Source organism: Branchiostoma floridae, chromosome 17 (assembly GCF_000003815.2).
Source record: "Branchiostoma floridae strain S238N-H82 chromosome 17, Bfl_VNyyK, whole genome shotgun sequence".
In the NCBI taxonomy this organism is placed as follows: Eukaryota; Metazoa; Chordata; class Leptocardii; order Amphioxiformes; family Branchiostomatidae; genus Branchiostoma; species Branchiostoma floridae.
Genome location: NC_049995.1, coordinates 8439540 through 8453497, shown reverse-complemented (window position 1 = coordinate 8453497; position 13958 = coordinate 8439540). Strand labels below are relative to the sequence as shown.

General features: G+C 37.1%; 1 protein-coding gene and 1 long non-coding RNA gene across 11 annotated transcripts in view; one reads left to right on the top strand and one right to left on the bottom strand.

Moving 5' to 3' along the window:
- LOC118404801 overlaps positions 1–1168 on the bottom strand; it is a 2778-nt gene extending 1610 nt beyond the window's left edge. The window contains exon 1 of the long non-coding RNA XR_004829810.1: positions 457–1168. This is a non-coding gene — a long non-coding RNA (uncharacterized LOC118404801). The remainder of the gene's footprint in view (positions 1–456) is intronic.
- LOC118404799 (kinesin-like protein KIF13A) overlaps positions 1–13958 on the top strand; it is an 86754-nt gene that overhangs the window by 3215 nt on the left and 69581 nt on the right. The gene's annotated exons all lie outside the window — the stretch shown is intronic.

Here is a 13958-nt window from a genome sequence, read left to right as displayed (position 1 = left end):
ATGTTTTGTCATGCTTCATGAACATATAAAAATGTTGGGAACTTGGGACAGAATAGGCAAATAACACCATAGCATGATATTTCATGATTAGTCCTGGCAAAAAAAATCATATCGTCGCCCAGCGCCCCCCTCCCTCCACACACAATGCATTGTCGATGCCACAGACTCGAAGCAGAACCGGAGTTGAACGACCTCCAAAATACTAAACAGCAGCAAAAAAAAAACTTACAACAGTACAGAAATAATCCACTCAGTCTTTCACAAAATAATAATGGAGAAAATGCCACGACAAAGCAGGTAAACAAAATACGATCTAGTTCAGACTTGCCTATGCTCGGCATGGAACATGTGCTTTGTCAAAGTTTGTGTTTATATATACGTTATCGGCAATATCGGGCATAATAGCATATCGAAACCACTCAAAAACTAGCAAAAGACTCATAAAAGATATCCTACCTGGTTTTGAGCCGGTTGTAACGAAGTTTTCGACGTCGGATGGCGATAATTTTGAGACGAAACGGCAGCGTTCAACACGGAAGTGCTCGCGGCCGCCATGTTGTTTACCACTCGCCTCCAGAATCGCCTCAGGCGAAATTGTCTCGAAAGTAACCCCATATTCCGCGCGTAGCACGTGCTCCTACATATGCGAATCTGGTACCAAATGAAATGAAATCTTCTGAATTTTCAATAAATCTAACCTTTTAAAAATTTTACAAGAGGCATGTTACGGAGAAATCACGATTTTAAAGTTTCAAATGTGAATATTTTTCGATCCCGATGTCGTACAATGAAAAAGAAGACGGCGTTTTAAAGCTGGCATTCTTGGCAACAAATAAATGGCTAGTTTTTTCTACATAGAGCACGTGCTACGCGCGGACGGGCTCTGATACGTCACCGACCCTCGGCAAATTTGTACGCGGCTGGGGAGGGCGGGCGGCCCCGACGGCGAAACTCGCGAGCTCCCGCTGGCTATTTCTCGCTTAAAATTGAAGGTATTTCAATAAAACTTGGACAGATTATGAGATGAACACTTCCTTCAACTACTAGACTAATTTTTTTGGCATTCTTATGTTGTTATTTAGCCGATTGGATGCTGTGAACTTGGTGCATTTTCAACGTTTTTCGGCCTCCGTAACCGATTCTACCCAACGTCCAATACCCCTATATATAGTTATGTTCATCTGAACAACCATTTAGTTCATCCATGAACAAATCTGTGAAACTTCTGCTATTGGATTGAAATTTTACTTTCCTAACAATAGCTAGGTCACAGTAGTTGTTGGATGAATTTCTTAGTGCTCCCAGGCCACTCCTACTATCCCCTTTTGTGGTAAAAATAAACTGTGTGCCATCTGTACACATTTGTTTAGCAGTAGAGAATATCTATTTTGGATAAGCCTGTATACACAGACAATAATATGCTTTACCAGTAGTCGAATTACAACAAAAAGTTTCCTTGTTGTGTGCCCAAGACCCTCCCACTATCATTCTGTATGACCAAACAAATATAAAGCTCTCATCTTTAGTTACGGTCATTTTGAAAGATACTACGTACTCATATAGTATATACTCACAGCTTATCCAATATGTCCTTGGACAGGTAATAAACATACTGGAGAAGTGATAGGGAAAAAGGTGTCATTATTAGGACAATAACTGCAATTAGTTTAATAAATTACTAATATATGGCTGTGACAGACTAACCAAAAACAACACAGACTCTGTGTGTCATTCCTTATATGACATAAAAGCTACTGTCTGACATATAGAGATTGAGATTGATTTGTGTGATGATGATTGATGCACTCTAAAGCTTCAATGATTTTGACAACGCTCCTGTGCTATATCTGATTAAGGTCAATGTATCAGACTATCAGTAATAATTACTAATAATAATATAGGAAATGTACACGTAACTGAAAAGAGTGGGTCTATCTTATCAGTACCCATTTGTCCTATAAATTGATATAATTACAAAGGATCATAACTACTATGATAATGGTCTGTGCAACCCTCACCTTTTCCGATGACACATACTAGACTCTGACAGCCAAGAATAGCATCTAAAGTGGTTCATATCAGATAAAGTAAACAAACTATGTACTCTGGGTATTGCTGTCTTCTCCTACTGTATTTACACAAAGCTTCAACATAATCAAGTTTTCACAGATGCTACTACAAGAAGTAGTAGCTGATCTACCATTAATGTAAAATTAGTAATACAGTGGAATCCGCTTTATTGTATCGCCTATTTGTCTGGGTATTTTATCCAATTATCCGACCTATTCTAGAGTCCGAAGTTGGCTATATGACCAGCTTTAGCGGCATTGGTTGGGGAGGGGTGTAGTTTTGAAAACCAAATTATACGCAAACATAACACACAGACGCTCATAGAGGTTACCACTCTAACGATACGGAACTCCGTTTACAAACTTTAATCATATGTTCCGATACTGTGCGATTTCTGTGAGATGCTTGATCTAATAAAGAGTTCAAATCAGTGGCTAAATGCACATGTGGAAAAGTATGCTTGACTCGCACAGCCGTGCGTCGGCAATTTGGCGGCATACCAAAACAAAGACGAACATGGCTCCGCTCGTATGCCGGAGAATATGACGTTACTTTCATAATTTTAAGTTAAAACAACGGTATTGGAGAGTGATAAACTCTTCACCTTCTTGTCTACAACTTGTGTCCACAAATTACTCTGAAATTTCCGTCTTTCGCGGTGGAAGACGGAAAAAATTCACGTTCAAAACATTTAAAATGGCGGCGCGTGGGTTGAGATATCCCGCCATGCAATGCGCAAGATAGGTCATTGCGAAATCACACCCCTGTTGCATTACGTGCGTTGTTGTAAATCTACGCAGCGCAGCCGAAATCAGCTCAATTAATGAGACAGTGGATATGAAAAAACACATTTTTGTAGGGTAAACCAAGTTTAGACGTTGTCTGAAGGGGAAATATGAACTCAAAAGCGTGTTGACGTTCCCATGACGTTCGCCCATCATACCTTGCGGCAACCTAACAAAATGGCGCCTAACTCCAAATGTTCGCACGCTAGCACAGCGCTATCGGCTAGATTTTCTGTGGAATGTAACTTTCTTACGGTCCTTTACATGGCTTTACACTTTTATACATACATTTACTAGTTACCTTTGGACTCATTTTGTGAGTTTTAGGGCATATTTTCCCATTTTTAATTTGTGTGACCTGACGTAATTCTATCCAAAAACCCGAAGTTTGAGACCGTGGGTTATCCAATTCTGCGATGTTCTAAACAATAGAATGAATGGCAAATGTTTTGGGATTTCGTAATTCTATCCAATTACCCGAATTATCCAAAAAGGCGTAATACGAATAATTGGAATCCACTGTACTAAAACAAGTACTGCTAAGTAGTAAAGAAGTATTTGTTGACATTTTTCCACTTGTCATCTGTTAGATTTCTCTCATCATTGCCAACCATTGGAAATTGATGGATGAAACGTTCAATATCTGATACAATAGTGTACAATACTATGTGTATATTTAATATTACAATACTCATACGACCCCTGCATAAAAATAATACCATTCTTCGCTGTCCTGTATACATCAATAAGTGCCGCTGTTCCTGCTTTGTTTAGACAACAGATTAAATCCTCCCCACCCACTCATATATAGTTGATGCCAAAGTTCCTAGATATTGTATATGGGCAGGGTTCCAAATATTTTTTTCTGCACAGAAAAAGTGGCGCAAGTAGCATTCAAAAGTATCAGAACCAGACAAATATTAGGGTTGGGGTTTTGTGCGCGTGAAAAATTTGCGCGTGAAAACTTGCGCGTGAAAAATCTGCGCGTGAAAATATGCAAATTAGCTGATTCCCAAGGGATTCAAAAAGTTTTTGCAGTTTTATACATAAAAGCTCAAACAAGATGGCACAAAATGGAATCAAGTATCATATTGTTGCATTCTAGAGTACAAAATCTCGATCTGAGTGCTTTTCAAGTGATTTTTAAATGTTAACTTTTCACACGCAAAAAAGTTCTAAATTTGCGCGTGAAACAATCTGCTTCAAAAAAGATAAAATTAAGCTTCTAGAATGGAGAAAAGCCTCAAATTGTTACATTTTACAATATAAAACATCATATGTGTAATCTTTCCATGTATTTCTGTCCAATTTACTTGATTTTGAAATGTTCAAAATATGCAAATTAACCTATTCCCAAGGGATCTAAAAATCAGTTTTTTTCAAACCAAAAATTCAGGTAACAGATGGGAAATTATATCATAGGTTCACATTTTTATGCCTTAGAATTCCTTGCTGCACATTTTTGGACATATTTCAGGAACTTTATTTTTTCACGCGCAGATTTTTCACGCGCACGCGCAAATTCTTCACGCGCAGAAAACCCGTTCCCCAAATATTACCTGCAATAGTACTTTTCAGCCACAGAATAAGATTTCAGAAAACTCTACATATTACAGGTAGACATCAGAAATCACAACTACAATTTTACCTCCCTTTATTAAGTACTAACTAACCTGCATATGCAAACTGTCATACATGTAGTACAAGTAGATAATGTATTGTCCTTCTCTGCATTTACATTTCATTTCTGATATGTGATCCCCAATTAGTTATAATTGCCTCTGACTTTATAGTCTTTCTGCTTGTTATGTGCACCTTTCATACCATAAATTTAAGGATCGTATGATCGTATGGAATAATATGATGCCTCTAGAGAGAACTAGTACTAACATACTTGGACTGTGGACTCTTTTTTCACCCTCTGCAAGTTACCAAATACGAACAAAATTACAAATAGATTTCCTATACTGAAGAGCAGCTAAACCAATAGATAAATAGATAGTGTAGAGGTTTCTTTATGGCCAGCTGTTTCAAAGTCACAAGTCAAGGTCGGATTATCTGACACTTTTTTAATTTGAAGACAGTCTTCTTGAATTTCTTCATCTAATGGCAGTTGGACAGATGTACGCAAGTTGCTAACAGAGAAGTGTATCACTATGGAAAGCATTGTGTTACTGGTCTGTTTCAATTGTGTTTCCTTAGTGTGGGTAAATCAGGGCATCTAAATACACTGTTTGCCTGTGAACCATTTAGTTGTGTGGGACTTGTTTGCTGAGCCACTGGGGGGATGTGTGTGATGCACGTATCAGTGTAAATATTTGAGGGGAGGGGGTGTAACAGACATGGGATCTGTCACGATTCTGCCTTTACCACTGTTATCCCATTTTATACTTGATGGTTGCAGTATCTAATTATCTCTTATTAGTGTTATACATTAGTATAAAGTTTGTAGGAATAGGTTAACCATTTTCATTTCTCTTTTTATGATTGAGAGGCTAGCTTTATGCTTGTATGTGGATGTCTATTTGCTTTTGGATAATCTATTTTCCTTTATAAAGTTTAATCATAGTGTGTTGTTATGAAGAGTTGTAATAAGATGATCACATTTTTACTTTGAGTTTGAATTGAAAGTCAAGACTCATCTTTTACAGTAGATGCCTGGAGCTCTTATTTTTCTGCTGATGCTGTGATAGTGCATATTTCTTGATTATAATACTAATAGAGTGGGACTTCAGATTGGTCTTGCTGAAGAAATAGGATATTACTTCACCATGTATACCCAGACAACCAGGCCTTGTATTTGTATCAAATAAGGCACAAAATGGATTCCAGCTTAGTCATCTAGTAGCTAAGCAGACGGCAGACCTTTAGTCATAATTGAATTGCTTTTCAATTTTCATACAAAATGTCTATTTCGTTATAAAGACGAGGCTAATAGTATTTCTTTGTAAACAGTCCTCACGTGGTATTTTAAGTGACTCTGATAAAATGGGGACAGTTATGAATCCAGGTTATCCTTTTCCCAAATGTAGCAGGTGAAAATGGGAGGGTCAATCAGATACACAGTAATCTATGACTATAAATTACATCTACATATAAAGATTGTATACATCTGTTCATTTCATCTGGTTAGTTTCATTTTCTGAAAAGAAATTCAGAAGAATCCTTCTAAGAATGTGATTTGAGTGAAAAGGAAAGGCGTGTATTTACACACGTACACACAGTTCCCTTTTAGTATAGAATCATTAAACATTTATCAATAAAGCCAAGCATGTATAATAGATGAAGGCGGGCTTGTGTGTGAGGAAGTGTTGTTAGGGTGGCATGGTGTATAGTGTGCTAACGGACCATATACTGTAACTCTTTAAATTTTTGTGGTGATTTCAACAGTTTTCACAGTAACCTCTTATCTTGACTAAACTAAAACCTGCTGTGAAAATGCGTATTCTGTCTTTTGTCAGCCTGCCCTTTGTTTAAAGTGCAGATTTAAGGCCAATGTAAAAAATCAATTTTCTCCTAACTGCAAAATTAAATCATTGCCAACATAAAGGGCATTTACAGTATTACTTAGATAGAGATATACTAATCTCCAAGCAGATGTTGGGTGGAAATTATAATTTTTCTGGACCATGGTCCCACTGATTTTTGCAAAGGTCCTCTACCAACCTCCAAGCAGATGTTGGGATGGAATTTTGCAAGAGGAAAATTTAGAACAGCCAAAGAAAGAGTTAGTATTAAGTAGAAAATATCATAATCAGTAAAAATATGATATTGCAATCTAAAAGCACTTCCCCTCTTGCATAATGGAACAGTCAGTAGCATACTTCATTTTTTTTTCCATAGTTGCCCAAAATCTTGCACAAACCCTTGCGTGTTATTTACGTCAATTACAAAAAGCCTCTGACAATTCTCCTACAGTGTACGGAGTAGGATAATTGTCATCTAGGCTTTTTGTAATTGACGTAAATTTGATTTCTACGTCATAATAAAGAAGACACGAGACCGTCACAAGATAGCGTGTTGTCATAGTCTTATTGTAAAGTGACAAATCATTGGGTAAGAGAAATGGTCACGATATGTTTTTGTATGTACAGTCAGGGCTTTACTACAGCACCATTTCAATATTGCCATTATTTTATTGTTGGTTTTATAGATCTGGGTGTAGCAACAAGTGACAAATGTGTTTTTAGATATCAGTTTGTCTACCAATGTCTGTGAAAGTATATGCATTTATGTACCATCGATATGGGGTTTGATCGTGAGGTTTTTACCCTCTAGGCATGCCACCCATCCACACCTTTTGTTCTGTCTCGTTGTTTGGCCAAAGGCCCAGAATTCCATGGCAGTTAGATAGTGGGGTCACGGGGTCAGAGGTCAATATAAGAGTATCATACCGAGTTGGCTTGATTACAAAATCATTAAATGCCAAGAGGCCAACATTAAAGTCAAGTTCACAGCAGGGTTGTGTCAGACACTATACTACAGTATGGGGTGGTGGAAGCATGTTTAATCACATGAAGTTTACAACATTAATGAAACTGACATAGTGACAATTAAAAAACAAGTTGGATCTTGCTACAGAGAAAGCGTTAGAGGGCTCAACGTATTGGGTATTTACTCATTGCCAACAGGTGATTGAAGTTAGTTCTGTTATTGTATGTTTGGCTTGGGTGCCCTGGGACAAAGTCTCAGACTTAATTGTATAGTTTATCAGGGACATATACAGATATGTTTATATATTAGAGTTCTTAATAGTTTCCCCGCAACCTAATGTTTTCAGAAAAGGTTTTGGATAGCAAAAGATACAATGTAGCAACCTAAGGGAGTATTTTGGTCCTTCTTTTGCCACTAAAACTAAAACTAAGATATAAAATCAAGATATTGTTATGTAAATATTAAAACAGGTGTGTAATTACCTGACATGACTAGACGTCACCTGGTTTTCACCTGTGTATGACTCACACACCTGTGTCAGGTCAGCGCTATTGTTACCTGAGGGGTCAGCCTTTTGTGATTTAAATTTAGCCAATCTTTTACCTGGCATGGCACTGTATTTTAGGCAAATGACTGTGATTTCATTAACAAATGCATACTACATGTAAATAACTAACTGTTATAATAAGTGTGTACTGTAAGTGCTACAGTTCTGTACAGCATATGGTTTTTTTTAAGAATACTTGAACTCTTACCAATTGAAAATTGACCCAGTTTTACTGTTATTGCTTTCAGTTATGTGGAATACAAACTTTTAAACTTTGTACTGTCAAACTTGTACTATTGACCTCTATATGAGGACCACCTGGTCAATGTGGTCACTTTTTGTGGGTATTCATTGATTCAAATGTCTGGCAGCTATCTACTGTGACAATTACAAACATTTAAAAAAAACATTAAAGTCCCTTTTTGGTCACTGTTGACAAGAATAACTGTATGTTAATTTTATAGCCACCTTTTTTCTTGGGTAAGGGTGTTTGTGTTGTATGTAGGGGGGGATGTGCGTTATGTACATGTAGGATCAAATTCACAGGTAATGCCTTTCACAGTATGGTTGACATATTGAAAATCTATTTGGGCTCTATATGGCCCATGTCCGAGGAACGTTTATTAGCTGCTAGGACAGGTGCCTTGGGACATGTCAATCAATATAGCGCTGTTCCATAAAAAGGTATTGTCAGACATATTTTAATTGGGGCCTGGGGAGTTTTTTTATTCCTATGCAGAAGCTTTGTAAAAATAATCCAAAAGTAGGTCGATTGTATGAAAAGCTGCTGTAATATGCCAGAAGGCAGTTATACTCACTATAATATAGATAAGATAGAGATACTGAAGCAGGTGTGTTACGCTGAAGGGCTGTTATACCGGGCATACAGACACAGCTACAGATACAGAAGATAGTGTGTTACGCCAAAGGGCGTATAGCTTATTACACAGATACAGATACAGAAGGTGGTGTGTTATATACTGAAGAGCAGTTATACTTATTAAACAGATATGGCAACAGATACAGCTGTTTGAATAGAAAATTATCAAGGGTAATACTAATACGGAATACGGAATACTAAACTGTCAGAGAAGCCTGGGCAGTCTGAAAACATTATGATTTTCTACCCCAACATCTGCTTGGACATAGTTTAGAGACTTTGAAAGATTTGTAAATCCAAACGACAAAATGAATTGTACTGCTGATGTGTTGAAACTATAAGGTGTGTATTTCACATTGGTTGAAATCAGTATAACTATAAAAAAGACATTCAGCTTGAACTGTCCATTCTGATGTGACTGTTAGTTGCATGTGTGTGTCAGACATTATGTCATGTGTCGTGCCTATGTCTATGTCACAGTATGTGTCTGCTCATACAATTACTGTATAAACTTATTGTCCTTGGTACCAACTGTGCTTTAAAGGTTTTACTATACAGATATGTACATCTGTCAGCATTACATACATATGATGGGAATTTCATCCTAGGATCACTGGTACTTCAAATGTCAAGCAGTTGGCATTGTATCAAGTTCTTTGTACCATTGACAATGTATACAGCAATGGAAAACAATTCTACTATTAAAATCAAGAAATCCATAAATTGAACATTGACTATATCATATGATATATCAAATTAGGAAGTCTAATTAGGAATTAGGAAGTATGTAAATACATCTTCCACTCCGTCCAATGAAGAAATCAAAGCCAACAGAAATAGCTGTATATCTTAGTATTTTACTTTCTTACTTTCTAAGTATCTTAGTATTGCCTCATAGGTACCATCTCTAAACACCACTGTACCTTTACTTTAGGGATGTATTTGCAAATCAATGATTATTATTCATATTTGTCAGGAAACTGCTTTGCAATAAGTATATACCTAAAGCCGTTTTCCTTTTCATATCAGTAGGGGTTGCTTTTAAGTTTGATGGGAAATTAATGTGTGTAATTTAGATCTAGGAGGTCTTGTTTATGTGAACATGACATGACTCTAAAGTTCAAAAGCTTCATGTACCCCCTGGAATGGAACAGGGCATTCTATCCCTGTCCCAGTGTTGTTCACACATCACCCATCTTTGTCAACAGGCAGTAATTATGGTGAATGTGTGGAACTTTGTGCTGAGAGAAGGTCAAGGTTGTATCTCGTACCCTGTATTTACAGTTTTTCTTGTGGTGCACATTTCAGTGTAAACCCAAGGGTGGGAGGTGTCAGTGTTACTTACTGCTAAGGGTGAAATCTTTCATCTGGACTTGATTTTGCATCAGGGAGAAAAATGGAGTATTCAATGGTGCTGGTTTTGAAACTCTCTACCCCATGTGACACTAGACACCAGAAGTATCCTATGGCATGAACGAAGAACATGTCTTGCACCTACACTATCCCCCTTCTTGTTTTCATTGACTGGTGTCATTACAATTATAGAGGTTTCGAATTCTATTGAAGGTGGATACCAAATGTTATTTACCACCTACATCATGTAAAGTTACAGTTACAGAAGAATGAATAACTTTAAATGATATAGCCTTTTGGTATTACCCATAGTTATCACACGTTTTCATTAAAAAGAGAACTTGAGAACCTGTATCTTTTTCCATTGTGACAAATGTCTTGCCCCAATGACAATGGACTTCATTGTACTGTGCTATTTGTTTCCTGACGAGTGCTAGACACACTAGGGATTGTTACCACAAAGGTCAATGGCTGAAATGACTTTGGAAATTATGCATAATGGTAATTATGGTTCTGTCATTGTGCTAGCAACAATGTACTTTTATGTACCAACATATAGGGGGTTGTGTGGCTTTCTTTCATTAGTGTATGGTCCTCATACAGAGGTGGTCACTAATACGTTTAAGTTTATCTGTACACAAAACAAAATTTTGATAGGCAGCAACAAAATCAAATGGTAGAAGAATTGATATCTCTAGACTGCAACAAACATTTTGAAAAGAGCCCCGAAGTTAGTTGGAGGACAACTGTGGGACCAGCTTTAGAACTGATTGTTGTGACTCATTGGAAATCAATTTGGGCAAGCAGAACAGTTGCGGACATTGGAGGAAATGTTGGTTCTATTAGTGAAAGTGGGAGGTTGTTCTGGGGGGGAAATTGACTCCATTAGTCTTGTTCTGTCAGGTCGGATTGTTTAGGAACTCTTGATGGTAATGAAAGACTTGTGTTGAGTAAGTAAGCTGGTAGATACTATTATACATGAATGATTGATTGATTCATTAAAGAACGATTGAGAAAAAAATGTTGAATTAGATTTTTCAAGAATACTTCCACTACCTAATGTATGTTTTAACCTTTGTATCATTTTTACTTTTTCTCATGTTCCACCCCTAGGTTAGCCTGGTATCCAGCCGTATCATAGCTCCCGAGTCTCTTCTGTCTTCTCCGCAAATATGTTTTTGCGGAGAGGACAGAAGAGACTTAGGAGCTATAATACGGCTGGATACCAGGCTAACCCTAACTAGAAGGATGTCTGGAATTTGTATTTGCCTGCTAACAGCATTAGCTGTTAATGGGTAACACCTCATGGGACCCTCTATCAACATGATCTCTCTAATTAACTCCATATTTAGTAATTAGGGTGATTAGAGAGTCCTTTTCACACCAACCTGTCATGTAAGGTTGACCATGGGGTCAGTCATGAACATTTAATAAAACTACTAAAAATACTGCTCCGTGCAGTCAAATTTGTACCCTATTTTTTTTGGTAAATCGTTTAAGATACATAATTTCCCAGTATGATGCTCTGTGAACTAGATGGCTTGAGATTCTTACTACTACTCTTGTTTGGTTTACAAACCCCCGATCCTTTCATTTTAAGGACAAGACAGAAAGTTTGGTGGTCAGAGCTTGTTAAACGTTTGAATGGACTAGTCCTATGAACTCTTTTACCCCTCCTGACCTACATTTTGACAGCTTGGTTGTCCTAAGTCCTTGATTTGTGGGTGGAACCATTAGCACTAGCCATTGTGTTATGGATGAAGTCCAGGCCAGGGTGTTGATAATTTAGTATAAGCAAACACAGTCTAGCCTTCTGTGTTATCTTACAGATGATAAATCTTAGCTCCACCAATATAGCTAAAAATATACTGGGTATAATGCATACAATACAACTTCCTCTTGTATGAAATTCCTATATGATTCATGCTACAATGATCCAAACTTTAGTTGTAAGATATTTTAGAATCCTTAAGGATTCCAGTTAAGGGTTGAAGAAGAAAAAAAGGAATGCTGACAGCACCAAAGATAGTGTTAACTACCTTTATAGCTATCTTAACTTTTCTAGGACATGATGAGTAATTAGCACAAAGAGATATACTATTCACCAATTCAGTTAGAGATTTGGGTTTCCATGAATATCATTAGTTTGTGCAGCTGGCTTGCAGTGTTAAAATGTAATTTTATGACTTGTGCTGAAAATTAGGACGATTTCCAGAAACCTAGAATCGGGGATCTGAAAACATCTGATTAACACAAATTATGCCTGAGTCAAATCTGGAGTGCTTTTGAGCCAGAAACACCAGAATATTTTGCTACTGCCCAACAGTTTTGAACAGTTGACAGCCGAAACCTGCTCCAATCCCTTATCTGTCAGTTCTGACCAAAAAGATATATGTTATACATAGGGAGAGATTGAGATCGATAATCCAACTGCTGAGTAAATGTCAATATGTTTATGATGCATGGTTGTCTGCTCCGTGGAATTAATAATGTATTTCGGCTTTGTACGTCTCTTTTGGGTAAACCGTGTGAGAAGTTCTAAAGATCACTAAGATTACAACTAAGTGCCTTATAGTTAGTAATTTGAACTGTTAGCATCAAGTGTGTTATTTTGGTGCATCACTTCAACATTGCTATTTGTAGTGGCCAACATTAATGATAATCATAGGGTCCCATGATTTTGATAGCTTTCAGTCTCAGAAGTTTGTAAATCTGTGCTGATATTATGAGCTATGTCCATGAGTATAGTATAGGATTTTGTATGATTCATAAGAAAAAGAGATATGTAATATATAGGGAAACAGTTTTGATAAACAGTTAGACATAGCAAGCTTAAGAATACTGAGATTTTGGCACGGTTTTGTCTGTTACATTGACCACTTTGGACCTTCACCTTCGGTCATATTGATACTTGGGCCATTGCCACATATATCAGTAGATATATATTATTCCACACACTCATACCCTGTAGGTTTCTGCTATTGATTTGTAGCAGTGGCTTTGGAACGCTTGTTACATAATGTATAGATGTCGCCTGTGCCTACCTTTATCTTAGAAGGCTTCTAATAAAGTTGTCAGGAGGAATATTTCTCTGCCAATTTAGAACTACAGTTCTTGCTTGGGTGGTTCATCCGTCATGACAAATATATGCAGTGCTAAAATACATTAGTGACTGGAAGAGTGGAACTCCTACCCACCAAGTACCATTGAAGCATCTTACATAATGGTATCTACCTAGTCCTTGACCTCCAGGTTGTTGGATAGTTTGAAACAATGCTCATAGCTGGATGTGTAAAGGTATAGGAATGACAGGTTGTTCAGTATTTAGTATACTATAACCAACTGCAGCCATACCGTCTGCCTGCGAATCTGGTGTGTCATGCTAAAGGGTGGTATAAGTTGTACCAGCTTTATAGATAAACTAAAAATACAGCTACATTTTGGAAGTTAACCTTTTTATGGAAGGACAGAAAAAATGTTTGTTGGCCTCGGTAGGTTCTGTTATCCTTCGCAGCACAAATATCACTGAATAATCTTATCAGCTTATCAATTTTTTAAATGAACCCAATCTTATAACCTTACAGATTATCAACTTTCTTTATCGGCAACCTCACCATGTGTTTTTTTTTATGACAAGGTAAGGGCACTTCATATAAATACTTCTAAAAGTTCTACTAAGTTCTAGTTCTACAAGATCTTTTTAAACAAGCCTTTTAATTTAAAAAAAAAAAAAAATTAAAAGGCTTGGTACGTTATCTATGGCAAGGGTTTTCTCCAAGCTGTTATGACTCAGCACTCTTATCATGAACAATATCTGGCACCGCACATTTGGCTGGAGCCAAGTATAATAAGGACAGATATGTCTATCGATTGGTCTTGTTTCTGTTCA